Here is a 27,761-nt window from a genome sequence, read left to right as displayed (position 1 = left end):
CTAGACTTAAAGAACCCTATACTTCCCTTTAAATCTGACATAAGTCTGAACTTGGGTGGTGGGAGAGGGTGAAGTACCTGCACCACATTCTGCTGATCTCAGCAAACCCTTCCCCTAACCTCTCACCAGAAATCTCCAGCCTCTTACCCACTGGTCAAGTCCCCCTACCACCACGACCCCCATTTGTGACTCTCTCAGGATCCCAAAACCTCCAGATGCCTCCAGCATGACCAGGGCTGAGGAGAAGGGGATACTGCTCCTCCATACTTCCTGCTTGCCATCCAGGGACGACCTGGAGCAGCCTAAAATGAGGAGGGTGACTCAGTGGAGAGATCTGTGACCGGCAGCAGTGGGGTTAGAGTTGCCAACTGTCCCGATTTTTTTCCGGACTGCACAAATTTTGGGGGTATTTTACAGAATAAACAGGAAGGGCTAAAATTCTTGGAAATGTCCTGATTTTAGCCCTTTAGCTGCAGATTAGCATCCGATCCTCCCCTACAACTATACAAGACAGACTGCACTTTGCTAGTGACTCTGCATTCAGTGTGTGCTGGACACATTTATTCTGTCACCAACATAAGACTTCAGCCCATGATTTAATCAGAGGCCTAAAACATTTTACAAAACAGTAGCTTGGCCCCTGGGCTGGTAAAAGCAAATCTTCATTGGAGTCAGGAAGCTCGAGAACTAGAGGTCACGATACAAGGCTCCAAAGGAATAGACTCAGGAGTAAAATCAGAAAATATTTCTTCACGGAAAGCTTGGTGGATGCATGGGACGACCTCTCGGTGGAGGTGTTGGAGTCAAAAAGCAGCAACACTTGAAGAAAGCCCGGGCCAAGTACAGAGGGGCATTAATTTGTAATGAATGATGAGAAGTCCGAGATCAGCTGGGAGCTTTGGCACTGTAGCAGGACCAGATGGGTCTTTATCTGCTATTTTATTCTATGTTTCTCTAAGGGTGAAGAGTTGCAATAAAAGTGGCATGTGTGTAAACCCCATTAGCGAGGATATTAAACAGCACCCCCAAATGCTGGAAAATCTGACGGCTGAAAGTTGGCAACTCTAGGTACGGCCTAGGGTCAGCAGGGATGCCACTGTATTTGTGTTATTGTACAGGTTTGTTTGGGGTTTGGTTTTTTTTTTTTTATTATTATTTTAATGATTTTGATTTACAGCAAAGCAGAATAAGCTTGTCAAGAAACATCACTCATGAAGAAGAAAAAAACAAAAATATATTCTGTAACAAAGTAGCATAATATTAGTCCCCAAAATTTTGAGAGGAGGAAGAGAAAACAATATTAAAGAAAGCAAAAGAAAAGAAGAACAAAGAAAAAAAAAAAAGACACAAAGGCCCAAGAGCTTTAAATATGGCAACTTTATGGGACAACTGGTGTGCTCACTTATAATTGCTTTTGATCAAGAAAGAATCGTAGTACGTCTGGAGAAAAAATGTATCTAATTCCAACATATTTAATTATACATTTGCAGGGCTATCTAAAGATAACATCTCTGATGTAGAGCAAGAAATAATTTCCTCTTATCCTGTGTAGTTTGAGACATATCAGGAGATATCCAAACTTTTTTTTTTTTACCATAAAACAAAACCTGAGATTTGCGGAAAAACGGTTTCAAAACAGTTTTTAAATCCTGTTCAAAAACAAAAGTGGCAAAGAGAATACCTCTCTCCTCTGTACCAACCTCTGAACTGTTCAATAAGGCAGAAATGTCCAACTCTTGAGCTTTAGAGTTTGTGGCCAGGAGGGATTCCCATGATTCCCCTGGACCTCGCTCCGGATGGCAGGAGAAAAACGTTTCTTGAGAATTAAATAGCCAGGAAGGGTGTGCATACATTGATATGAGAGAGAGAGAGAGAGAGAGAGAGCGACTCTTTACCTAGCTTGATGGACTCTTTACCTAGCTGCAACCAAGCTAGGTCGAGAGTACATTGTACAAATCAACTCCTCTTTTACCTTTCATCGCTCCAAATGACAGAAAATCTTCACTGATGTCAACTTTGCTATTCGTAACTCTGACTGTGTATGTAAAACTGCCCCCCCCCCCAAACCTACCCCACTCCGAGTTAAAAGTGTCCCCTCTTACTGTGGTATAAACAGCAAAGTTACATATTGGTCTCTCAGCATGTAATGGTCGGTAACGTGACCAGCAAGCAGTGACCCCAGTACTGCAGGCTGCCTCAGAAGTAGATGCTTGGGGGCATCCCAACCCCCATCTCAGGCTCATGGCCCACCGCAAAATCAAGCATTTGCTGACCAGGGCAGCCGATTTGGAGGGGAAGATCCTCAGACGGCCCTTGCACTTGAGGAAGCATATTGGAACAAGGAGAATGACAGCCAACAAATGCAGCGGTGAGCTGTTATGCCACCATCTTGACTCCTCCTGCTTTTTTTTTTCTTTTGTGTTGTTGTTTATTTTCCAGTTCATGTATAACAGGCAAGCTCTCAGCTACAAGCCAAGCACAGGTTTCTATGTTTACACCCAAAGGTCTCAAAACCCCCAAAATATAAAAGACTGAAAATAGGTACCTAACTTTCATTAAAACTACAGCAGGTGCTAAAGCTGGCTTTAAATTTCAGGACTGCAGATCAAGCTGTCCTATTGCACGTAAATAAGCCTTCCAGTCAACACCGAGCCTTCCGCCAGTCCTTTCATCTAGGTTGTTTTGAAAGCTCCAGCATTCATGTTTTGAAGAACTCTTATACTGCTCCAACAAAAATGTACCAATGTTCAAAAACATATATTTCTTTTTCTTCAAGACAAGACACAGCTACTAAAATTTTGCATTGCTGTTTTAAAATTACAACCAGATTTTCAAGAAAGTGAGGAAGATAAAAGAACAAGAGTAAAGAATGTGTCAGGTTAAAGATTCTTCGAGCTATTTGTCCTCATCAGCTCTGTGGGAATGAGCAGTGATTCCCACAGATCTGGAGACAAACTAGACTGACGCCAGCCTTTCCTAAGACATGTTCTTTATTCACAACTTCACACATGCACAATAATAGACTGTTTTCTTCTCAGACACAGTACTCTCTTTACTTACTGTGTTGTTGCTTCGTCTCAGCACAGTCAGGCCGATTCAGTAAAGCGCGGCCGCGGTTACCCTGTTTCTAACCTGCTTTCTACCCACAATTTGGCCGCGTAAGTCTAACACGCGATTCACTATCCGTTTTTACCAATCTTTACCGCTTCTTTAAATCGACACATATCCCTTTCTGCCCGCGGCATGTATATGAGATGTAAACGATCGGATTAGCTATTCCCTCCGATACCTTAACGTGCGCCCTGATTATCGCCTTTTTAACCAACTGTTTTGCCGCGTCTTTAACCCGCTAATTTACCGCCTACCCTGACCCTGGCGTTAGAGGGATGTGACAGCAATAGGCAGGGTTGGAGCAAGCGAGTAACATGGTGTGGTCTGGTTCTCCTATGCTCGGGTATCGGGGATTGCCAGTCCTCTCTCCCCCCCTCCCGAAGCAAGGCGCAGGGCAAAAATCGACTCGACACATTATTAAAGCAAATAGAAATTGTAACAAAAGTAAACTTACTGCATGCTTCCAGCAGCCCCAGTCCTCTCTCCCCCCCTCCCAAAGCAAGGCGCAGGGAGAAAATCGACTCGACATGTTATTAAAGCAAATAGAAATTGTAACAAAAGGAAACTTACTGCATGCTTCCAGCAGCCCCAGTCCTCTCTCCCCTCCTCCCGAGGCGCCCACCGCGGCTCCCCTGCCTCCCGGGGGCGGCCGGCGGCGAAAGCAGCTTCCAGCAGCCCCGCCGGCGAAGGGAATGGAAATAAAACGGAAAATGTCATAATACCTCTGTATCGCTCCATGGTGAGACCGCACCTTGAATACTGTGTACAATTCTGGTCACCGCATCTCAAAAAAGATATAATTGCGATGGAGAAGGTACAGAGAAGGGCTACCAAAATGATAAGGGGAATGGAACAGCTCCCCTAAGAGGAAAGACTAAAGAGGTTAGGACTTTTCAGCTTGGAGAAGAGATGACTGAGGGGGGATATGATAGAGATGTTTAAAATCATGAGAGGTCTAGAACCGGTAGATGTGAATCGGTTATTTACTCTTTCTGATAATAGAAAGACTAGGGGGCACTCCATGAAGTTAGCATGGGGCACATGCTAACTTTTAGAACTAATTGGAGAAAGTTCTTTTTCACTCAACGCACAATTAAGCTCTGGAATTTGTTGCCAGAGGATGTGGTTAGTGCAGTTAGTATAGCTGTGTTTAAAAAAGGATTGGATAAGTTCTTGGAGGAGAAGTCCATTACCTGCTATTAAGTTCACCTAGAGAATAGCCACTGCCATTAGCAATGGTAACATGGAATAGACTTAGTTTTTGGGTACTTGCCAGCTTCTTATGGCCTGGATTGGTCACTGTTGGAAACAGGATGCTGGGCTTGATGGACCCTTGGTCTGACCCAGTATGGCATGTTCTTATGTTCTTATACATACTGCAGGTTTTCTGTGTCGGTTTATTGCTTTGTTTCAACCTTCCAGTTTCTTCGTTTTTCTCCCCTCCCCCCTCTTATTTTCCCACCTAGCTTCATGCTATTATGTATATCTGGTCCATCCCAATCTCACTCCAATACTTTCTGTAGGATAAGTTCCAAACTGCTGTGAGATGTGAATCAAAATACTAAAGAAGCACATCGTGGTGATAGGGAGTTAATTGGGGAAGACTATCGATGGCAAGGAAAGTCATCATGGTGCTTGCAAAAGTGCTCTTTCCCCTGCCGGAGCTTTCAACCATGGTGATAACACCTCCAAGACCGGCAAAACCTCCCAGCATCACCTCCAGAAAGTATGGCCTCCTTCTGACCCAGGGAACCCGAGATGACGGAGACTTTAAAAGTGCACCATCACCTGGTCCCTCTGCACAGCGGGGTAAAAAAATCTACCTACATCTGTACGGCGATGACAGAGCCCGGTCGGCCTCCTCAGACAGCTCTACATTCCAGGAGCGCCTCTTCCTTCCCATAAAGTAGCGTGCGACTCCTTTCCAGTCAGGAAGCACAGCATTAACACCAGAGGCTGCCTTCCACGCACAGCTATCCCAAGGAACACTTCCCAACACAAGACGGAAGGGAAATTGAAAGCTGTGAACGCCAAGAGCCTGGCGAGCATGCACATTTTCCACGAGGGCAGCTGCTGAGGGAGGAGGGGGGGGGGCCACATGCGAGGAGGAGAAAGCCACAGCTCGAGCATGCCTCACATGTTCCGTTCCGGGAAATATCTGGTCTGATTGAAATACGTGAAAACTTCCCCCTCCTTGGCAGCCGATTCTGCTGGAACAAGGTATTTTAAAGCAAGCATCTCTGGATGGCCTTAAAAAAAAAAAGTTGCATTTTTCTTTTCTTGTTTAGCAACGTTAGCAAAAAAAAAAAAAAAAATGCATCCGGCTTCCCATTGTAATTTCCGCTCTCACACTGAATTAATCTAGTTCACAGCAATTATATTAGGGAAGGTACTGAGCACTCCAAAGGTACAACTGCAAGGGTGAGTAACCAAAACAGTTCGGTGTTACTTGGCTACACCATCGTTCACCGCAATAATAATAATAAAAAAAAATTTTGTCGGTTTACGGAACTTAAGGACCTGGTGCCAGGCTGGACCTCACGGAAGAAAAATCTTCCTTCCTATCGTGCCATGGCACTAACTGTAAGGCAGCTACAGTTATTTGAAGGCTAAAACCAAAGCGACAGATCCCTCCCAACATGAATGGGTGGGGGAAGGAAGTAGCTCTGCTGAGGATTAGGTCTGGGCTTCCAATAGCAGATGTTTGCGGCTGGGCTGCCTCCTCCTCTTCCCCCCACCCATCCTTCTCTCCCTCACCCTGTCCTTATCAGCACTAAAGGGGAAAAAAAAAAAAAGCCTTCATTTAATTTCACTGGCCTGTGGCCAAGTTGAAAACCACAGCAGAGGCAAAACACTAACAAAAGCTTTGCTCTTCCTAGAAGGGATATGGATTGGGTGGGAGGGGGAGGGGGAGGGGGAGGGAGAGGGAGAGGGGATGGGGTGAGAGGGAACATTTTCCTACTGGGTCTGAAAAGTTGGGAGGTTTAACAAATTCCTTAGGTTTAAGAGGGAAACGGGCCCCGCACTCAAACACCCTATGGCTTGCCACATCTCCTAACTCTGGCAACCGTAAGCTGAAAGATCCTAGCTTATTAGGGAAGCCAGGCTACAGATCTGTGTGCTCCGGCCGCATATCCCTTAACCCTTCCAAGGCCAGGACGATGCCGAGCAGAGACACACTTCTCTTCATGCTTGCCTTCTATTTAATACAGGTTTGTGCCATCCTGCTCATTTAGAAATGACTTTCTGTTCGTTTTAAGAAGCCTCCAGTCTTCCAACTTCGTTTCCCCCATCCTCAGGGGAAAGCTGTTTTGGACCCATTTCCTGGTCACTGTACACATGCATGGCCTGATATAGCCACACACAGAGACAGAGACACACACACACACTTCCCTCAAATAATAATTAACAACTGTCTACAACAGACAGGTAGAAATTTAGTGTCCAGAAGGCCAATGGCATTCATAACAAGAAATTCAAGGGTCAATTTTCAATCTACCCAGCTAAAATCATGTTCTAGCTGGGTAAATTGCCATCTTTGAGAATCTGGCCCCTCTGACCCGCTAAATTTCTCCAGCCAAATTCACAGACTGGGCAAATTTGAGCTGGACAGAAAAAAAAGAGGAAATCCAGAGGCATTCCCAGGGCAGGTTTTTCGAGTTTTGCTGGTTAGCGCTATCCGGCTACATAGGGTCAGGCAAGTCTAGGCACTTCAATAGCATCGTACACCGAGCACTTGGATTCTTCATGCCTCGACTGCTTCCACATGGCACTGGGTGAATGCTCTGGCTCCCCACATGCCGAGGGCTCCAATACCTCAGGCGTTGAGCGCTTCGGCGAGTCATTCACCAGGATCGACAGCACAGGCACCAAAGCTCCACACTTGAATTTGTGCTTCAGGAGCACTGAATGGGCCTCAGAACCGAAGGCCTGGGCTTCGGCTTGTGGAGGTCCCCGAGGAGCTTGTGCTCTTCTCCTTTTCCAACAAGGCAGGAGAGCCGGCACCACGAGAGGATGATTTGCTGCAGCTCCTGTGAAACCGACGCAGCCCCTCAATCTAGGCCGCTTTGGGGGTGCTGGGCACACGAGGATATTCGTCCACAGAATGCGCAGTTTGGCTGATCATGATCCGGGCCATGGCAGACATAACACAGGTTGTGATCATCTATGAGAGGCATCACCTTACTGCAGCCACAGCGTATGAAGCTGCTGGATCATCCTCCTCCTAATCGGACGTTTCTGCAGGTTGGGCTCACTGAGCAGGGAAGAGCCCCTTATACTTCTTTTCTTCCTTTTTTACATATTTTTATTTTAATGGTAGCACTGAAAAGTGCTGTTGGGGCTCCTGAGGCAGCAAGGCAACTTTGAAAAAACCCCAAAAAGAGGTAGGTAAGCAAAAAAAAGAGAGTGACAGACTACACAACCGTGCAGAAGGGAGGACAAAAAACGACTGAGGAGGCTGACTAAGCAACGCCTGTGTGGGAACTCCCGCACATGCTCAGTAGAGACACAGCTCTACTAGCACTCAATGCCACCAGATGACATCACCCATATGTAATAACTAATTTAGCCTGCTTATCAAAGGAAAATATCTGTATGTATTTATGAAAGAGGTCAAAATTTATGGGCAGTCCCTCCCCCACTAATCCACAACAAGCTCAGGGTGACTGGAAATCAAAAACTCCCAGGTATGAAGAGTAAGGGATTTTTAAAAATTCTTATTAGTTTTGTTTGTGTCTACTGTTTTGAAATTTTATTGATTTTTGATAACTTTTAAAAAAAAATGTTATGAGTTTTAGTTATTGAGAGATCTATTTGTCAGTTGTTTGGAAATATTTATTTGTATTAGTATGGTTTTATTATTATGACTGAGGTGTTATATTTCTTTAGTTTATTATTATTTTATGAGGAATAATGATGTTTCTGTTTTTCCATTGTTGTACTGCATACAGAGCCTGGCTTCTTGTAGTTTCCAGTTCAGTTTTTGTCTGTATCTTTCTATTTTTACTTTATGGCCATTTTTTTCTTTATTTGGGGAGGGTCTGTAGGTATTCTTCATGTGTGCCCAAGGTAAGGTTTTGGTGCAGTTTTTGTAGGTATATGTTGTTTTGGAGTATGGATCTATAGTACCTTAGCTTGTTCTGTTTTCCTAATAAAAGTTCAGAAAAAGACTCAAGCCCTGGCTGTTTCAACAAGCCTTCCCTTAACTCAGGCCCTCATCAGTTATAGTCATATACCAATACCTTATATTCAATGCACTCCACTTTCGACATTGTAAATGATTTTATTGTTATAGTTACTGAATTTCCTTCTGCTACTGGCTCCTCTTCTCCCCAGTTTCCAATACCCTTGTTTTAATATAACTTTTGCCTTTTCTTCTATGTTTAAGTTAACGTTATAATCCTGGTTCCTTGTAAACCGATATGATATGATCTGTATCATGAATGTCAGTATAAAAAAGCACTAAATAAATAAATAATAGCAGGTGTACTGATGTTTTAAGGCCTGGTGTAATATTTGCAGTGTATTGTCCTGTTTGAATCCAAAAACTTTGCAAATATGTTTAATTTATTGCCCTCCCGGTCTACTTGACCATAATATTTCCCTCTTAATAGAATTTCTGACCATATATTTAAAGCCAGATAAGTTATCCATTATCTTATGTGATATTAATATTCATGTTGATGACAAGCCACTCAACACTACCTGCTTTACGTTCATAGAATCCCTAGCTAGTCTAGGATATGAACAACTCGTTCATGGACCCACCCATAGAGCAGGCCATATGCTTGATTTAGTCTTAACAAACCTTAAACTAGAAACCCATGAATCCTCACAATTACCAGTTCCCTGGTCGGATCATTATTTGATTAATTGTAAGCTGCAAGGTAAATTAACAAACAACACAATGAGCCGGCCGTATCAATCTATCACCTATCGCCCTAAATATCATACAGAAAATTTAATCCTCGAACATGAAAAAAATTTAGTTAACTTAGACTTAACTGCCTGCCAAAAAGCCACCAATTCTTGGCTCAATATGTCTGAATCAATTGCAGATCAAATTAATCCTCTTAAAATCAAAATCTTAAAAACCAACAAAAAGTCTCAGCCATGGTTCAATGGTGCTATTAAAAAAGCAAAAACTTTACTAAGAAAAATTGAAAAAAATTGGAGAAAAGATAAAAATAGCCAAACGCTAGGGATATATAGATCACAGCTAAATAAATATAAAAACCTGATTAATGAAACAAAAAAAAGGAGTATTTCAAATAGAAAATCCAGAACTTTAACCATAATCCCCGAACCTTATTTACTTTAGTTAAGAACTTAACAAAAAACCACAACTCAGATATGAATTCTTTGAAAGAGTCAAAATGTAATGAAATAGCACTCTTTTTCAAAAACAAGGTCGAGAATATTGTTAATTCTATACCTAACACCCAAGCTCAAGAAATTAAAATGATAAAAAAAGATATACCCGAATGGCCCTGCTTTGAGGAAGTTTCCTCGAGTGAAATAGAAGCTATAATCAAAAAACTAAATCCTGCCAATCACCCTCTAGATCCCATCACGACTTCCGCACTAAAACTGACAGCACAATTAATTGCTCCAACTATAGCTCGGATCATTAGTTTATCACTAAACGAAGGCTATATTCCAAAGATATTAAAAACTGCCATAATTAAACCAATTCTGAAGAAACCCAATCTAGATCCCGACTCTTTATCCAATTACAGACTGATATCTAACCTTCCATTTTTAACAAAAATAACGGAAAAAGTTGTTCATAGACAACTGGTCAAACATCTGGAATGAAATAATATTCTATATATTTTATATCCGAATTAATTTTGTTTTCGACAACACCTGAACACCGAAACAAATATTCTTTTACTCTGTATAGTTTTTTAGCTGTTACTATTTTATGAATATTGTATTTCCGACTTTGGTCTAATTTTTTGTTAACCGATGTGAAGGCTTGTCTGATGTATCGGTATATAAAACCCAATAAACCATTAAACCATTGTCTGCCACCTTCGATACGGTGAACCATGACATCTTAATAATGAGATTGAGGGAAATCGGGCTAACAAACATCACAATCAAATGGTTAACATAATTCCTTCACCAGAGATCATTCCAGGTCAAGATAGATGACACACTCTCTGATAAATCTGAGCTTAACATCAAGGTACCTCAAGGCTCTGCCTTGTCGGCCACCTTGTTTAACATTTACTTATTACCAGTATGCCATCTTTTTGCCGGCCTTAGTCTGAACTTCTATATTTATGCCGATGATATACAGATACTCATTCCTATCACTGACACTCTAGAACAGACTTTCAAATTAATCAATATCTATTTGTCTGCAATTAAACAACTTTTCAGCCATATGAAAGTCGCCCTCAATATGGAAAAAAATGAGATTATACTTTTGGACAGACAACTAAAAAACAACAACAAAAATATGCTATCTTTGCCAAATAACATTAAGATAAATCTTGTTGATTCAGTAAGAGACTTGGGTATACTCATCGACTGCAAATGAAACTTTAAAAAACATATTTCTACAAAAATTAGAGAAGGGTATTACAAACTGTTAGTCCTCAGATGGTTAAAACCTCTACTAGATTCCAGTGATTTCCGTTCAGTGTTACAGGCTCTTATATTTTCTTCATTAGATTATTGTAATTCACTATTACTAGGCCTGCCTTAATCCTCATTACGTCCTCTTCAGGTACTGCAGAACTCTGCGGCTAGAGTCTTAACTAACTGCAGGAAATGTGAATACATCACCCCAATTTTGATAAACCTTCATTGGCTTCCGATAACACAGAGAATATAGTACAAAACTTGTTGTATTCTGCATAAGGCCATTTACGGACAAATAAACTGACTGGTTAAACGTCTCAATTTGTTTACACACTCTCACAGATCATGGAGATCTGCAAATAAAGGGCTCCTCCATGTCCCCTCAATTAACACAGCTCATTTGGCCCTAGTCCGGGAAAGAGTTATCTCTATTGCAGGGCCAAGCATTTAGAATACCATTCTGGCAGAAATAAGACTGGAGACAGAGCTAAAGAAATTTAAGAAAGGCCTAAAACCTGGCTCTTTGAGCAAGCCTATACGGACAATCTACAAACAGGTCACTAACCTCTATGAGTCTACTAAACTTGATTTTCTATGCTGTATACATCTTTTTTAAAGTTATCGCCTTGTGCCTCTTTTAAGATTACTAATGTTCCGATACAGTGATGTATTTTCTTTTAGTGTTTTTAATGTTTTTGTAAACCGTTGTGAATTAAACGCGAGCGACAGTATATAACATTTTCTAATTAAATAAATAGATATTTATTTGAATATTTTTATTCTGCTTATAATGGCACATGCTAAGCGGAGAATTGCCTTTTCATAGTTAGAGCTGCTACTTTTTGAGTGCTGTTAGTACTCTTTTGGTATGGGAGGCTTATTATATTGTAACTGTAATTCAGCTTACTCAAGGCTTTCTGAGGGCCAAGACCACATGGAACCCATATGGTATTAGGCTTATTGTAAAGTGTGTTCACAGTATCTTTTTTGCAGGTTTTTCTGATTAGCATCACTGCAGTGCATGTAAAAATAATATACATGTTGTGATATTTTTAGCTCAGAAGACTTTTTTTTTGAATGTCCTTTTTTCATGTAAAATTAGTTGTTACAAATGCGGAATTTTTAAATGTGTGTAGTGGGGGGAGGGGGGCTGGGCACAAGCACAAGGTGGTACATTTTGCCTAGGGTGTGTGATGCCCTTGCACCGGCCCAGAGAGAGTGAGCCACTCAAAAACTCCCCACCATTCAACCATCTCCCACTTCTCCAGGGGCAAATGCTGGGGAACATAAGAACATGCCATGCTGGGTCAGACCAAGGGTCCATCAAGCCCAGCATCCTGCTTCCAACAGAGGCCAAACCAGGCTACAAGAACCTGGCAATTACCCAAACACTAAGAAGATCCCATGCTACTGATGCAATTAATAGCAGTGGCTATTCCCTAAGTAAACTTGATTAATAGCAGTTAATGGACTTCTCCAAGAACTTATCCAAGCCATTTTTGAACCCAGCTACACTAACTGCACTAACCACAAATTCCAGAGCTTAATTGTGCGTTGAGTGAAAAAGAATTTTCTCCGATTAGTCTTAAATGTGCTACTTGCTAACTTCATGGAGTGCCCCCTAGTCCTTCTATTATCTGAAAGTGTAAATAACCGATTCACATCTACTTCACAAGAAAAGATGGGATGCAGGACTTAGGGTTCCTGGAAGTGTGGCAGAGTTACCAGTTTCCTAGAAATATCATCACTGACACTCTTATCTGCCACTCCTCGGGGAACACTGACCCCTGCTTTCCCCTTTCCGCAGCATTTGAAATCTCCAAAAGAGCCAGATTACAAGGGGACTTGTTCCTCTCAATGGTTTGACCCGTGTCATGCTTTGGGGGAGGGGGGAAGGAAGGACCATCTCATCCCTCACCTCAGGCAGCAGATTGCCTTGAGCTGCGCCTGCTTATAAAATCATCTTTTTGCCTTCTTCCTTTGTACTCCACCTCCCTGGGCAGATGAGCATGCAATATCCCCACTTAGCTCCTTTCCCATGTCTGGTTTACTGTAATGTGCACATATCTGAACAAGCTACCCTTTGCCAGAAAAGTTTCCAGAAGCAAACAGACCAATCCCTTAAAGAATGGTTATTATGTCGTGCAAAATCTAAAATCCACAATTTAAAAAAAAAAAAATTAAATAAAACAATGTTTTTACAGCCTACAGAGGAAACCAATCGCATTTGTGAATATCCTAAGATGAAAATAAATACACTGATGACTGCAAACATAAGAAGTGCATTTAAGGTGAAGCAGGCCGGAGTGCTTTTATTCTGACTTGTTCCAATCCTGATGTGCAGCAATTAGTCAGATCTAAGAGCAAAGAGGGGCCGGGATCAAATTTCTTTCTTTTTTAACTTCCAGCTAATCAAAAAGCCGCTTCCTCCAGGCCTGGTAAGGAACAGCCAAACCACTTGAGCTGTGCGTTTAAGGGAAGGCTGCTGCATCCATGTCACAGTTATAGACTCGGAGCGCAGATACTCAGCTGCCTGCTGCCACCTCCTGCCGAATAAGCCTGGCTCAAAAGCCCTAGGAGTAGATTTTTATCCCTACAGAATTCTAAAAACTTGAAACGTTAGCAATCATTGCGAAGAGAGCTCAATCTCTCCACCTCTACCGATGCACAAACACTGCTCTGGATCTGCGGAATTGCCTTTGGCCATTGTCCTCCCCCCTCCTCCGTTCAGCCACCTCTGGGGGGTGGATGCCCTGACAACATATTTCTGCTGCCCAGGGCAAGTGAAATGTTTCCAAAGGGATAAGCAGCACTGTGGTGATTATTGCTGCATCCCAGTTAACGAGAGCTTCCGGAGATGAGACACGAGCAGGGCCAGTGCAAGGGTGTTAGGCGTCCTAGGCCAACCTTCTGCCTTGCACCAGCCCCCCCCCCCCCCCCACCCTGGTCCCGGCCCCGACCTCATTCACTGAGAGACGCTGGCTGCTCGTGGCCTGCCAGGTGTTTTGCTTTTCTCAGCCGCGAGCAGGGATGGGCGCCGCCGGCAGCCCGCCGAGTCTCTACTCCTCTTGGCCAGGAGCGGGATGGGCTCTGCTCGCGGCCCCCACGTGTGGCTGCTCTTCGCCGCCCCCCCCCCCCCCCCCCGACCGCCTGGTTCGCCTAACGGGAAGCACTGGCCCTGGACACGAGCCCTCCGCACTGGTCGTGTGGGAGTGGACGGATCAGTTTCCCCGATTCCATGTCCCCCTTTTTCTCGTCGTTGAATCAGCCGTGACTTGGTCACTGAGCACCGTGCCTTTCGGATGTGACTTTTCAGTACCCGCCGAGGCCGGCTCCTGAAACGCGCACCCGGGATCTTCGCTTCGTGCCGCGGTCATTTTTTTTTTTTTTGCCAGCGAGTCCATTTAAAGCGTCAGCGCTATCCAGATTCACCGGCACGTTAAACGTGCTGCTGCTGGGTTCCATTCCTTTTTTCTTTTCAGCTGGTTTCTGGATCTGTTTTCTATTTTTTACGTAAAATATTTTGTTTCTTGTAGCTTGGAAGAGGCTGGGTGCCCTCCCGCTTTTAAGCACATTTTATGAAAAATAAAAAATATAAAGTCTGTTTTCAGTTTGTTTGCCCATCCGTCTGTCTCTTTATGGAAGTGACATCAGGAGAAACCAAAGACACTGAGGACATACATGTGACAGTGGCCAGCGCAGTGGGGGCTGGCAGGGTCCCAGGTCCCTTCCAGTCAAAGCCACTGAGGATCTGGCAGCTGCACGGGGGAAGGAGGGAAGCATTCATGGGGAATGAGAGAGAGAGCACGAGGCAGGAAGCGGGGGGAAAAGGGTGCGTGTGGCAAAGAGTTGTTATGGGAGTCAGCATGGGGAGTGGGGAGTGCACAGCGTGCGAGGGGGGGTGTTGGGGAGAGAGCATGGGGTAACACACATATACCCATCCTCCAGAGTAATTATAATACACAGACACCATCAATCAAAAAAACCCAAAATAAAACTCTTAAAAACAAGTCTAGAATCGTGTGGCAACTCATAATAAATCTGCGTCCTAGAGTTCACTCTTTAGCTGTCTGCATTATATTCATCTCCTATCCATGTCTCAGTGAAATACCAGCATTTGGTTCTTCAGCGCCCTACTTTATATAGGCTCCTAATGGTGGGAATAGATAAATCAAATGGCAGGGAGCTTTTGGAAACTTTAAACACCATTTGCCAGTTCACCAATAAATAAATTAAAAAAACAAAAACATCAAGGGAGAGGAGGCTTAAGAATTTTTTTTTGGTTTCTGTAATCATCTGAATTATCTGAAATACTAGTCCTGCCGCCGTAAAGCTTAGCAGGCCATAGCCTGCAGGTTAGAGAGAGACTGCTGCAGAGATATTTAAAGCAGCATTCCAGGACTTCTCCTTCTCTAAGCGCTAGAGCGCACCACCTCCGCCTTTCCCCTTCCCCACTCCTCAACTGATCATGAATCACTGAGACAGGGCCTTTTACCTCCCTCCAGTTTCTGCAAGCAATGAGAAGGCATGAAAATCTCAACAAGCAGAGACTTCTACTTCAAATCACTTACACTGTAATCTTCTATTAACTACCCTTCCCCCTCCCCCCCAACACCCACCCACCCTTCTGCGAAACCTGAGAGATGCTTTGCCATCTGCTTCAGACTTAGCCTTTCTCCCCCCATCATCAGGGGCAGCCAACCTCCGGATCCCAGGAATTCTAATCCACTCGGGTTTTCCCTAATGAATATGCATGAGAGAGCCGTATGCACGCTGCTTCATTTGTGTGCAAAGCTGTCTCACGCATATTGCATTAAGGACATCCTGAGAACACGGGGCTGGCGTCCGACAGGGGGGTGCAGAGATTGCCCACCCCTGCCCAATGCAGCGCCACTGGGGGCCGGCGTTCATGAAGATCCCTCCAGAGAAAGTCAAAATGTAGTCATTAACTGCGTTCTTGCACCAAATGTATGTGCCTACGTCAGACGTGTATTCATCACGGATATCCCGTAAACCAGGAGAGATTACAGCCCTCAGGGACTCACAGGCCATGCCGCCTTGTCATGTACACCTGCCAAGCGCTATGCAAGGCCGATGAAGAGGGTGAGCAGAAAGAGTGGAGCTCCTGGCACTCATACTCCAATGACAGAGGTCGGGAGGCAGTTCTGGAAAAACAGATTTGGCTCTTGCAAGAGAAAGTTAGGTTGTGGGGTGCAGGAACTGTGGACGCAACAATTTCCTACCATTTTGCTGCAAATATGCAGGGAGCTAATTTGACTCAAGAATACTTTCAAAGACATGATGAGAAACCGCCTTTGTTTCTCCTCCATCTGAATATACTTTTTTTTTTTTTTTCAAAAATAACCTGAAGAAAATCGGAGCGTATCAGGTTATAGCGAGCTTAAATAGCTAAGCTCACTGGGAACTCTCTGACTCACTGGTTCATTCAGGACTGCTTTCGTGGATCCCCTGGCACAGCAGAAGATTAAATTATGAATTATTGCAGTTAACAAGACTGATCTGAACAAGTGAATTTGTCTCCAGGGCACCAACACCAAAGCAGGTTATTTTCACTTGAAAACACTCAGTTCTGCAGCTTGCTATGAGGATACTATTCCCATGAAGTCATGCTGGCTACAGAGAGCTCACCAATGACTCTCTCTCTCAGGCGTTCTGATTTACGGAGAATACCGCGCGGAACAACCTCGGGACGGTATCAACTGAACAACAAATTCGTACATTTGCGCCGGCTGAAGCAGTAAAGGCCCGGCCAAGGGCGGGCGGGCTCAAACTGCACCTGAATTCCCTCCTCGCCGGGTCACACCAGAGCGACCACCCTCAAGAGCCAATGTTTGTTATTTTTTGAGACCAGACGAGGAGCAGCTCAAAGTCAAAGCCTTCTCTAACTTCGAGGTACCTTCCCCCCCAAACCCTGCAACCCCAATGTGGTAATCTGCTCCAACGCCATTCCCTGGATAAAAAAAATACAGAGCACCATCCCAGCCCTTTCACATTCATTAGTGACGTGGGAGGCGGGGGGGGGGGGGGGGTGGTGTCAATATTCAAATGATATAAAATTTCTCCTGATTTAGCTACTTCCAAGTTACCTGGCTAATAGTTAGCCGGATGAAACTTATCTTAATAAGTGGGGGAAGGGTCCGAGGTTGCTCCAGGACAGAGTTCAGTTAGTTAGATGATATATCCAGCTAGGGGAATGGAACAGCTCCCCTATGAGGAAAGACTAAAGAGGTTAGGACTTTTCAGCTTGGAGAAGAGATGGCTGAGGGGGGATATGATAGAGATGTTTAAAATCATGAGAGGTCTAGAACGGGTAGATGTGAATCAGTTATTTACTCTTTCGGATAGTAGAAAGACTAGGGGGCACTCCATGAAGTTAGCATGGGGCACATTTAAAACTAATCTGAGAAAGTTCTTTTTCACTCAACGCACAATTAAGCTCTGGAATTTGTTGCCAGAGGATGTGGTTAGTGCAGTTAGTATAGTTGTGTTTAAAAAAGGATTGGATAAGTTCTTGGAGGAGAAGTCCATTACCTGCTATTAAGTTCACTTAGAGAATAGCCACTGCCATTAGCAATGGTAACATGGCCGGCCAATCGGGGAGCGAGGGAGCGGAGAATGAGCTGCTGCCGGCCAATCGGGGAGCGAGGGAGCTGCCGGCCAATCGGGGAGCGAGGGAGCGGAGAATGAACTGTTTTGTTTTTTTTTTACAGCGTCCGGCCAATCGGGCAGCGTGTCTTCGCTCGAGTTTCTTTCCTACCTACCTACCAGTTCCGCCTTTCGTGGTCTTTTTCAGGGGTCCCCAACCACCGGTCCGCGGGAGTTTTTTGCCGGTCCGCGGCGCGCGCTCCCGGTCTCTGCCGCTGCCGTTGCCGCTGGGCTGTCAGCACGTTCAAGCCCAGTGGTAACGGCAGCAGTGTTAGAAGTGTGGCACCCGCGCGGCTGGCCTTTTCTTCTTCCTGCGCCTGCACCCCCCCTCCCGTGACCCGGAACAGGAAGTGATACTCGGAGCGGTGCACGGGAAGGAGAAAGAGCCGTGCCGCATCGGCTGCAGCGTCGGTCCCCGAGCAATTAAAGCAGCCGAGAAAGGAGACAGCAGCAGGAGCCTCCCGCGGCCGATGGGATTCTTCTTTCTTGGCCTGCGGGGGCTGCTGCAGCTCCCATTTGTGCTCGGGGGGAGAGGAAGTGAGTAAGAGAGAGTGAGAAGCAGCCAGCCTGCGTGTGATTGAGAGCATGTGTGTGAGTGAGAGAAACTGGTCAGAGAGCTGATGTGTGTGTGTGTGTGTGTGTATGTGAGAGACAATGAAAGTGATTGCTCAGGGAGATGACTGATGTGTATGTGAGAGTGTGAGACATTAGTCAGGGAGGTGACTGATGTGTGTGTGTGAGAGAGAAAAAGCATGGAAGTGAGAAGTCTGGGTATGTGGGAAAGCATGAGCGTAAGAAGCCTGGTGTTGTGGGAGTGAGAAACCTGGGTGAGTGTGCATGCATGAGAGAGAGAGACTGCTTGGTAAGGAGACTGTGTGTGTGAGAGAAAAAGACTGGTGTGTGTGAATGTGAGAGAATGTGATTCAGGGAATGAGAAGCCTGTGCACGTGGAGAGTGAGCATGGAAATGAGAGAGACTGGTGTGTGTGTAACAGAGAGAAAGTGATTATGGGAATGAGAAGCCTGTGCATGTGAAGAGAGTGAGCATGAGAGTGAGAAACCTGGGTGTGTGTGAGACACAGCATGGGAGGGAGAAGCATGTATATCTGAAAGAGAACTTGGGAGTGGGAAGCCTGTGTGTGTGTGTATGCATGAGTGAGATCAGGTGACTGGTGTGTGTGTGTGTGTGTGTGAGAGAGAGAGAGAAAAAGTGATTATGGGAATGAGAAGCCTGTGCATGTGAAGAGTGAGCATGGGAGTGAGAAACCCGGGTGTGTGTGAGACACATCATGGGAGGGAGAAGCCTGTATATCTGAAAGAGAACATGGGAGTGAGAGACTGGTGTGTGTGTGTGTGTGTGAGAGAGAGAAAGAAAGTGATTTTGGGAATGAGAAGCCTGTGCATGTGGAGAGAACAAGCATGGGAGTGAGAGATTGGTGAGTGTGTGTGTGAGAGAGAGAGACAGAGAAAGTGATTATGAGAGTGAGAAGACCATATATGTAAGTAGAACACGGGAGTGGGAAGCCTGTGTGTGTGTGTGTGTGTGTGTATGGCATGAGAGAAACTGTTCAGGAAGATGACTGGTGTGTGTGTGCCAAAGACTGTTTGGGAGATGATTGGTGTGTGAGAGACAGAAACTGGTCATGGGGGCATGACTGGTATGGTGTGTGTGTGAGAGACATGGGCACTAAGGAAGAGGACCATAAGTATAGAGCTTAGCTTCTACTGCTGCTTCTGGTGTGTGCCACGGCCTGCAGGGAAGGGGAGTAGGAGAGCTGCTGGAGGGGGTAAGTAAAGGTGGCTTTAAGTTTATTTTTCTTGACTGCCATTTTAATTGTGTGATGTCTGCTTTTTTGAAATATTTTATTGGTGTTTGGAGAATGTTTAATAGTTTTTATGAGTTTTTAATTGTTGGATGTTATTCTGTTCATAGCTGTTTTGAAACATTTATTCTGCTTATTAGTATAGTTTTACAATTATTTCTGTGTGGTGATCTATAGTGCTTGCTAGTTCTGTTTTCCTAATAAGAGGTGTATTGGTTTTTAGGACCTGATTTAATATTTGTAGTGTTGCCTTTTCATAGATAGGGTTGCTCCTGTTTGAGTGTATTCCATAATACAGGTGTAACTGTGTGCGGATTAGTTTATGTGCATTACTACAGATCCTGGGAGTATGTTAGGTCGGTTCTGTGTCTGTTACCGAGATGAGATACTTTACTAGCATGTAAGAGTTTTATCAGTCTTATTTGTTGTGTTTTCTCAGAGGACATGCATTGGTGGTAAACTGCTGTCTTTTCATAAGTAGGGCTATTGAGAACTGAGTTAATTATATTAGTCCGGCCCTCTAAAACCATCCCAATTTCTCATGCGGCCCCATGGGAAAATTAATTGCCCACCCCTGCTCTAAGGGGTAGATTTTTATAAAAATACGCGTGCGCGTCCATGTGCGCATGCTATTTTTATTTATTTATTTAAAATCTTTTCTATACCGTCGTTAAGCGGGTGCCATCACAACGGTTCACAATAGGGCACAAAAACTATATGTTAAATACAGTATCTGGAATTCTAAACTCTTAAACAGGTGCCATCAAAATACTGTAACATAATTTCATAATAAATATTATTTGATGGGTATTATAAGTCATGTCCAGTTTTTCTTACTCCACTATAAGATTAGTGCTACTTAACTCTAGTTCTTTGTTGTTTAAAATAAAAGGAAGAATTTAGAATATAAAAAAGAGAAGACACACTTTAAGAAGAAAGGTGTGTGTGTGTGGGAGTTTGCCTGACCACAACTAACATTTCCCTGGGTTCTCCTCTCAATTCTCTTTGTGGTATGCTTGCTTAAATAGCCATGTTTTTAAATTTTTTCTGAAGGTTTTGATGTCTCTTTGCAATCTGATTTCCACCGGCATGGTGTTCCATATTATCGGTCCTGCTAGGGATAGGGCCCTGTCCCTTATGTGTTAATCTGGCCGTTTTGACTGACGGAATAGTTGGCAGTGTTTTGTTTGCTGATCTTAGATTTCTGTGGGGGGTATGTAAGCGGAGGGCTGTGTTCAGCCACTCTGCTTTTTCGTCGTGTATTAATTTATGAATGGTGCATAAAGTTTTGTAGTGTATTCTTTGTTCTATGGGTAACCAGTGTAATTCTATTAAGGTTTCAGTGATATGGTCTCTTTTACTTTTCCCAGTTAAAATTCTTGCCGCTGTGTTTTGTAGAATCTGTAATGGTCTTATTGTGGTATATGGCAGGCCCAGTAGGAGGGCATCACAATAGTCAGTACTGGAAAAGATTAAGGCTTGTAAGACTGAGCGGAAGTTGGCGGCGCGTGCATCCATGTGCGCACGCTACTGGCGCAAGCATGGATGCGTGCATGTTATAAAATCAGGGGCGGTGTGCGCAAGGGGGGAGATAGAATTTGGGAAATTTTGCGCGGCGACACATCGCGGCCTTCCCCAGTTCCCTCCCAGTTCACTCCAATTAAGGAACGGACTGGGCGGGAACTTCCCTACCACCTGCCCTAACCTCCTTTCCCCTTCCCCCTCTCCTCCCCACCCCCTAAATGTCACCTTCCTTTGGGGGGGTTTTTTGTTTTTTAATTTGCTGCTCCTCCGAAGCAAAGCAACTTGTGCACGCCAGCCGACTGCCGGCGTGCGCTTCCCCAGCACCGCAGCAAATGGCCACTGTACCCGGCACCTCCAGCCCCGCCCCCGCCCCATCCCCCTGAACCACCCCTTTTCTTCGGCCCAGCTCTTGTGCGCGTAACAAGGGTTGCGCGCGCGGCACGCACAAGGCCTGGCCACGCGCAGAACCCCTGTTTTTTACGCGCGCGGGCCATTTAAAATTCTCTCCCAAGTGTCAAAGGCAAGAATTTAAAATTCTCTCACAAGTGTCAAAGGCAACAAATTCCAGAAGACTGGACCACTACTATAAGTGCTATGTAATGAGACAACCGGCAGGGCCAGAGACAAGAAACGTCATCGCAATTTTAAAGCCAGGAGCTGCAGGATGTGACCCGATATATCATGGGATGGATACGTCAAATGCATTTTAATAAAAATCTTGGATCTCCCCAATATCCCCAAAGATGGTCTGATTTTTTTTTTTTTTTTAAGGAAAGAGTAATTTTTTGTTTTCCCTTACATAGGTTGCTAAGCTTTCGAGGACCGTGTACAGCCAAAAGAGGGCCTGGGATTCTGCACATATACCTCACAATGGAAGGAAGAGGGTGTAGGAGGGAGACTCATACCACTGACCCCGCAATTGTTCTTGGGCCAGAAGAAAACTTCCTCCTTGCAAAGATCAACTTTACTGAAATTACAGAAAAAAAAAAAAATTAAAAGATGTTTCCAGCCGGGAGAAGTCATACGGTGTCACAGTGGAGTGACAGAAAGTCCAGCGCGTATGCGACTCATTCGCAGGCACCTGCTGAATATCACGTAGCCACAGTCGGCTGTAGGAAACAACCAGGGCAAAAATGCTGAAATGCAAGTGAGTCAGAAAACAAAACAAAAAAAAAATGTTTCTGAAATGCGAAGCAAGGAAATGACCAAACTCTGTTACCATGGATGACCCAAACCACACAAAGAGAATGACAGAAAAAAAAAAAGGCTGGAAAGGGCCTCCAAAGGTTCATCTAGTCCATCTCTTTCCTTCCAGGCAGAAGCTCGTGCACCTACTGCATTCTCAACGTTTGCCTCACCCGCTCTTAAAAGCCTCCCATGATATAACTAGGAAGAACTGGATGGCATTTAAGGAGTGGGCAAAATGAGAGACTTTGTAGGTTCTGATACTTTTTAAAAGATCCACCCCAAAATATTGATAGATAGATAGATATACATACTGACTGTGGTATACGAGCTTCTGAAATCATGCAAAGTTTTAGAAGCTCACGTGGAACATTTTTTTCAGCTTTTCCTATAGGACAGCAACTTTCTAACCGTCCACACGGAGGACAAAATCTACAGGCACTTTTATCCCACAGGCTTTGCTCCAATTCTGAAAGGGAGGCTCCACGTGTATTTTTGCTTTGAGAACTTGGTACGGGCGCCACGGACGTGCAGTCACTTGCGCCCAATTTTCCTGCAGGTTGAATTTTGCAGGGAAAGTACAAGCAAAGATTTTAAAATGCCACCTACTGTGCGCGCACTAGCCCACCCTGGGGAACGCTTCCCCGAACGTGGCTACAGGTGCATGCCCAGTGGAAGCCCGTGGGGAATTTTGCCACGTGCAAGGGTTCAGACAGCCGATTACCATGGGTAAAACCTTTTTAAACAGCACAAACTGCTTTGAAAATCGTCCTCCACAAGATGCCGCAGATTTCTCCAGGGCCAATACAGCCCCTAGACCTCTGCACTGCTCACCAAACTGCTGACTGGGGGATAACGATAACGATAACCACCAAGCTTTAAAACAAAAGCCTTAAAATAAAGCTAAAAATTAGTTTTCTTTTATGTGTAGATTTTTTTATTTTTTTTTATTTGTTTGGCTTTTTAGAAAATCAAATTTTACTAACTTGGGAGTCCATGTACTAAAGGTTTTTCTCACCAAGGAAGAGGGGGTATTGAATTTGAATTTATTAAAACCTATTTTTCACATCATAAAAGAAACAGCTGCATAATTACAAACAATAAAACCAAAAAGGTAGACTTTAAAAGCCGCGCGCGCGCCAAAAGCGAGAGATAGGTGCACAAATTGGGCTGGGGCGCGCCGAGAGGATTTGAAAAGCCGCCCATGGAAACGTGCATCTCCCACTGCGCGCACAAGTGAAAAGAGCGTAGGCAGGGCCTGGCCAAAAAAAAAAGTGAGCATAAACACTTACGCGCAGAGGCGCGCGCGCCGGGGGTCCCCAGCCGCGCACATTTACTTCTGTTACGGAGGACGTGTTCAAGTAGTAAAATAAAAAAAATTCAGGCCAGCCCTGAATTTTTTTTTAGCTTAACTCTTCTCTCCCAAGAACAGCACATGAAGCTGGCATTATGGTCCCAAAGGATTTTGAATGAGCTACACGCACTTGTGAAAGCCCCAGGATGCTAACCAAAGAGTAAAACGTGTAGACCTTCCCTATCCTACCTACCATCCGCTAACAGTAACAGCCACACGCGATGAAGTGGCACCAACAGGACGGTTCTGGCGGAGTTGCTCCTTTGCTCCAATGCCATTTGTGTTTCTGCCTCGTGGAGGCTGAGCAGCCTTCTGAGGAAGTATAAATGCGAAACATTATCTGAGGTCAATTCTGGCTGCCCAGAGATCACACCACCAAGGTCATCCTTGTCGGTACTACCGTGCACCGCACATGCCTCTAAAAACCCTTCCATGGAGCACAATCTGTTTTTTCAAGTGGCCTTGCACTGTGCACTGGCAGGCTGCGCGAGATCTCCCAGTGCTACGCATCCCACTTGGAAACTGGAGCGGGCATCATACATGGAAGAGACATGATTTATAGTAATCCTGAAAACAAGCCTATTAATATACACTGTGCATGTGAGTCATTGCTCGGCCATTGTTATTGAACTGATCTTGCATAAAAGCAGCATTACTAATGCAGTAATGTCTCAAATCCTATGATCTTAAAGCATTTCACATCTACCCATCAACTATTCTCATTTGTTAGGTACAATACCCAGCTTCTACCTGTTAGGTACAGTATCCAGTCTCCCTGAATGCCTGATCCCAGATCTTCTCTTGCTTTTTATGGGAAGCCTGTGAGTGATTAGTTTGAAGGCCAAATGAGTTCTCAAACCACCAAAAAAGACTATATGTCATCAAGCTGTGTCTTCTCATAGTAGCCAATATTTTCCTGATCCTCTCCCATGGGCTTGTCAGCCTACAGCCCAACACACTGCATCACTTTTCATATTCATCCATCTTACTCGCATCAGTCAATTGTTTAACCTGTACCAGAGACAGCAAACTTCAGGAAAGAGTGTTGCATATGGGTCTGGGTTATAAGATAAGCAAAATATGTAAATTAACCAAAACTCTAGAACCACAGTATGCAAATGCATCCACTGTGGATATCTTGAAAACTACAAGAAGATAAGAAGTGCCATGCTGAGTCAGCCCAATAGTCCATAGAGCTCGACATTCTGTCTCTGACAGTGGTCCATCCTGTCACTCAGAAGTACCTGTCAGATCTTAATGTGGCAATCCTTTCCTTCTTGCTCACTCCCAGGAGTATAGGGCTGAGTCCTGTGGATGACATAAGATGCCAGATGGATCAGGGAGGGAGTGTGCTATCAATTAATTTAGATTGTTCCGGTGCCTTCGACATAATCGATCATGACATTTTATTAAAAAGATATCTGGATCTAGATGTGGTAGGTTTCAATGATTACAATCATTCTTGATTAGGCATTCCCAAATCAGTAATGGCAAATGATAACACAACCTCTCCATGTTTTCTAACTTATGGGGTACCCATAAGCAATCTTCTTTGTCACCAGCATTTTTTTTTTTAAATATTTATATCCAGTCACTGCTTTGATTATCTGGAGTTCTGATGTAAAATGTTCTACAATTGCCAATGATGTTCAAATATTTTTGTCACCTCATGATGGTCATACTGAAACTGTAATCACCCTTAAAGCAAGTTTAGAGGAACGTTTGGATTGAATGTTCATCAATAAATTTAAAATGAATGGGGATAAGACAGAAGTGTTTCAGGTCAGTGAAAAATTTGCTGAATTTGAAGGCCCTTCCAATCATTGAGTAACTTAACTGTACTCCAAAAGCCCAAGTTGAGAGCCTGGGTATTCTTCTTGCTTCTTTGCTCAGTTTGGAGAACAATGTGGCTAAACTGGCAAAACATATTTTTGAAAAATTATGATTGGTCTGCCAATTACCATCGTATCCTTAGCAGTCTCATGAATATACTGGTACAGGCTTTAATACTATCTGACGTTGACTATAGGAACTCTATCTATAGGTCTTGAAGGTAAGTAAGAAGCTGCAATCACAGCAGAATATGCCAGCAAGGCTAGTGCTGGGGACAACCAAAAGAAGCCATGTAGCCCCTTTGCTGGTTGCCAGTTCCTGGCAATGTACAATTTAAATTGATAACACTTATCTTCAGAGTCTTATATGGTATAGGGTCCCTTAACGTGAAAGAACATTTAAAATGGTGCACCTCAAACAGAATATTGAGGTCTAATTGGGGGAAAAAATGTATGTACCTCTTGAGTTACATCTGGTAAAGTCTAGGTTAAGGGATTAACAGTGGCGCCACATCTTTGGAACATTCTACCAAATCAATTTAAGATGGAAGAAAATTATTTTATTCTCCAAAAAAAGTAAAAAGTTGGTTTGATACTAAAGGACAAATTAGGAAATAGTTTTTAATTATGATATTTATAGAAATGAAATGACGGCAGAAGAAGACCAAACGGCCCATCCAGTCTGCCCAGCAAGCTTCACATTTTTTTCTCATACTTATCTGTTTCTCTTAGCTCTTTGGTTCTATTTCCCTTCCACCCCCACCATTAATGTAGAGAGCAGTGATGGAGCTGCAACCAAGTGAAATATCAAGCTTGATTAGTTATGGGTAGTAGGGGAAGTAACCGCCGCAATAAGCAAGCTACACCCATGCTTATTTGTTTTACCCAGACTGTGTTGTTCAGCCCTTATTGGTTGTTTTTCTTCTCCCCTGCTGTTGAAGCAGGGAGCTATGCTGGATATGCTTGTAGTATCAGTTTTTTCTTCTCCCCTGCCGTTGAAGCAGAGAGCTATGCTGGATATGCGTGAAGTATCAGTTTTTCTTCTCCCCTGCCGTTGAAGCAGGATATGCATTGAAAGTGAAGTATCAGGCTTATTTGGTTTGGGGTAGTAACCGCCGTAAACAAGCCAGCTACTCCCCGCTTTGTGAGTGCGAATCCTTTTTTCTTCTCCCCTGCCGTTGAAGCAGAGAGCTATGCTGGATATGCGTGAAGTATCAGTTTTTCTTCTCCCCTGCCGTTGAAGCAGAGAGCTATGCTGGATATGCGTGAAGTATCAGTTTTTCTTCTCCCCTGCCGTTGAAGCAGAGAGCTATGCTGGATATGCGTGAAGTATCAGTTTTTCTTCTCCCCTGCCGTTGAAGCAGAGAGCTATGCTGGATATGCGTGAAGTATCAGTTTTTCTTCTCCCCTGCCGTTGAAGCAGAGAGCTATGCTGGATATGCGTGAAGTATCAGTTTTTCTTCTCCCCTGCCGTTGAAGCAGAGAGCTATGCTGGATATGCGTGAAGTATCAGGTTTTCTTCTCCCCTGCCGTTGAAGCAGGGAGCTATGCTGGATATGCGTGAAGTATCAGTTTTTCTTCTCCCCTGCTGTTGAAGCAGAGAGCTATGCTGGATATGCATTGAAAGTGAAGTATCAGGCTTATTTGGTTTGGGGTAGTAACCGCCGAACAAGCCAGTTACTCCCCACTTTGTGAGTGCAAATCCTTTTTTCCACATTTCCTCTTGCTGTTGTAGCTTAGAGCGATGTTGGAGTCACAGTAACCATGTGTATGTTTATTGAATAAGGGTATTGTCTCCAGGCAGTAGCCGTCATTCTGGCTAGCCACCCACTCTTTATTGACGGCCTCTTGATTTTATGGATCCACAGTGTTTATCCCATGCCCCTTTGAAGTCCTTCACAGTTCTGGTCTTCACCACTTCCTCTGGAAGGGCATTCCAGGCATCCACCACCCTCTCCGTGAAGAAATACTTCCTGACATTGGTTCTGAATCTTCCTCCCTGGAGCTTCAAATCGTGACCCCTGGTTCTGCTGATTTTTTTCCTATGGATTAGTTCCAGGATTAGTTCCAGGGGACATAGTTTTCAATGGTGCCAAGACCACTCTGGATCTTGAGATTATAAGAGTTTATACCCGGGTTAGTAAGTGAAATGGCGTTTTGGAGCAGGTTTTAAGATTACTTGTGGGTATCTGATAATTTTATATAAAGCTGCTATATCTTGATTCTGTTTTGCAAATTTTTATGACTATTATGATTTTGTAATTTTTTGTTTTATGAAGATGTTTATGCTTTGATGTTTCTTTGGACAGATTATTTTCTGGAAAAAAAACGAATTTTTAAATTAAATTCCCCATCATCAACAACTTTGCTTTCACAAATCTAAATAAATTTTAAAGGGAAAATTGACACAATCACATGCCAAAAATCAAACTGATTCTTTTCTTGGACAGGCATAAAAGATATCCAAAGATGGGACCTTATAGTTTTAAAAGTTCACCAGCATGGATAATTCTTATGTTGATTCAACACAAGATATCACATAGGTCAGCAAATGAGGTCCTTCAGTTACCTACTCTGAAGGAGGTTAAATTTGAATGTACCTAAAGAGGTCCTTTCCCTCTGCACCACTCTATTTGTAGAATTCACTTTCAAGACAGTTATGACTTAACGC

General features: G+C 43.9%; 1 protein-coding gene across 2 annotated transcripts in view; it reads right to left on the bottom strand.

Moving 5' to 3' along the window:
• Window positions 1-27,761, bottom strand: part of CTIF (cap binding complex dependent translation initiation factor) — a 620,589-nt gene that overhangs the window by 384,107 nt on the left and 208,721 nt on the right. The window lies entirely within an intron of this gene.

This window comes from Rhinatrema bivittatum, chromosome 1 (assembly GCF_901001135.1).
Source record: "Rhinatrema bivittatum chromosome 1, aRhiBiv1.1, whole genome shotgun sequence".
Classification (NCBI taxonomy): Eukaryota; Metazoa; Chordata; class Amphibia; order Gymnophiona; family Rhinatrematidae; genus Rhinatrema; species Rhinatrema bivittatum.
This window is presented reverse-complemented; position numbering and strand designations above follow the sequence as displayed.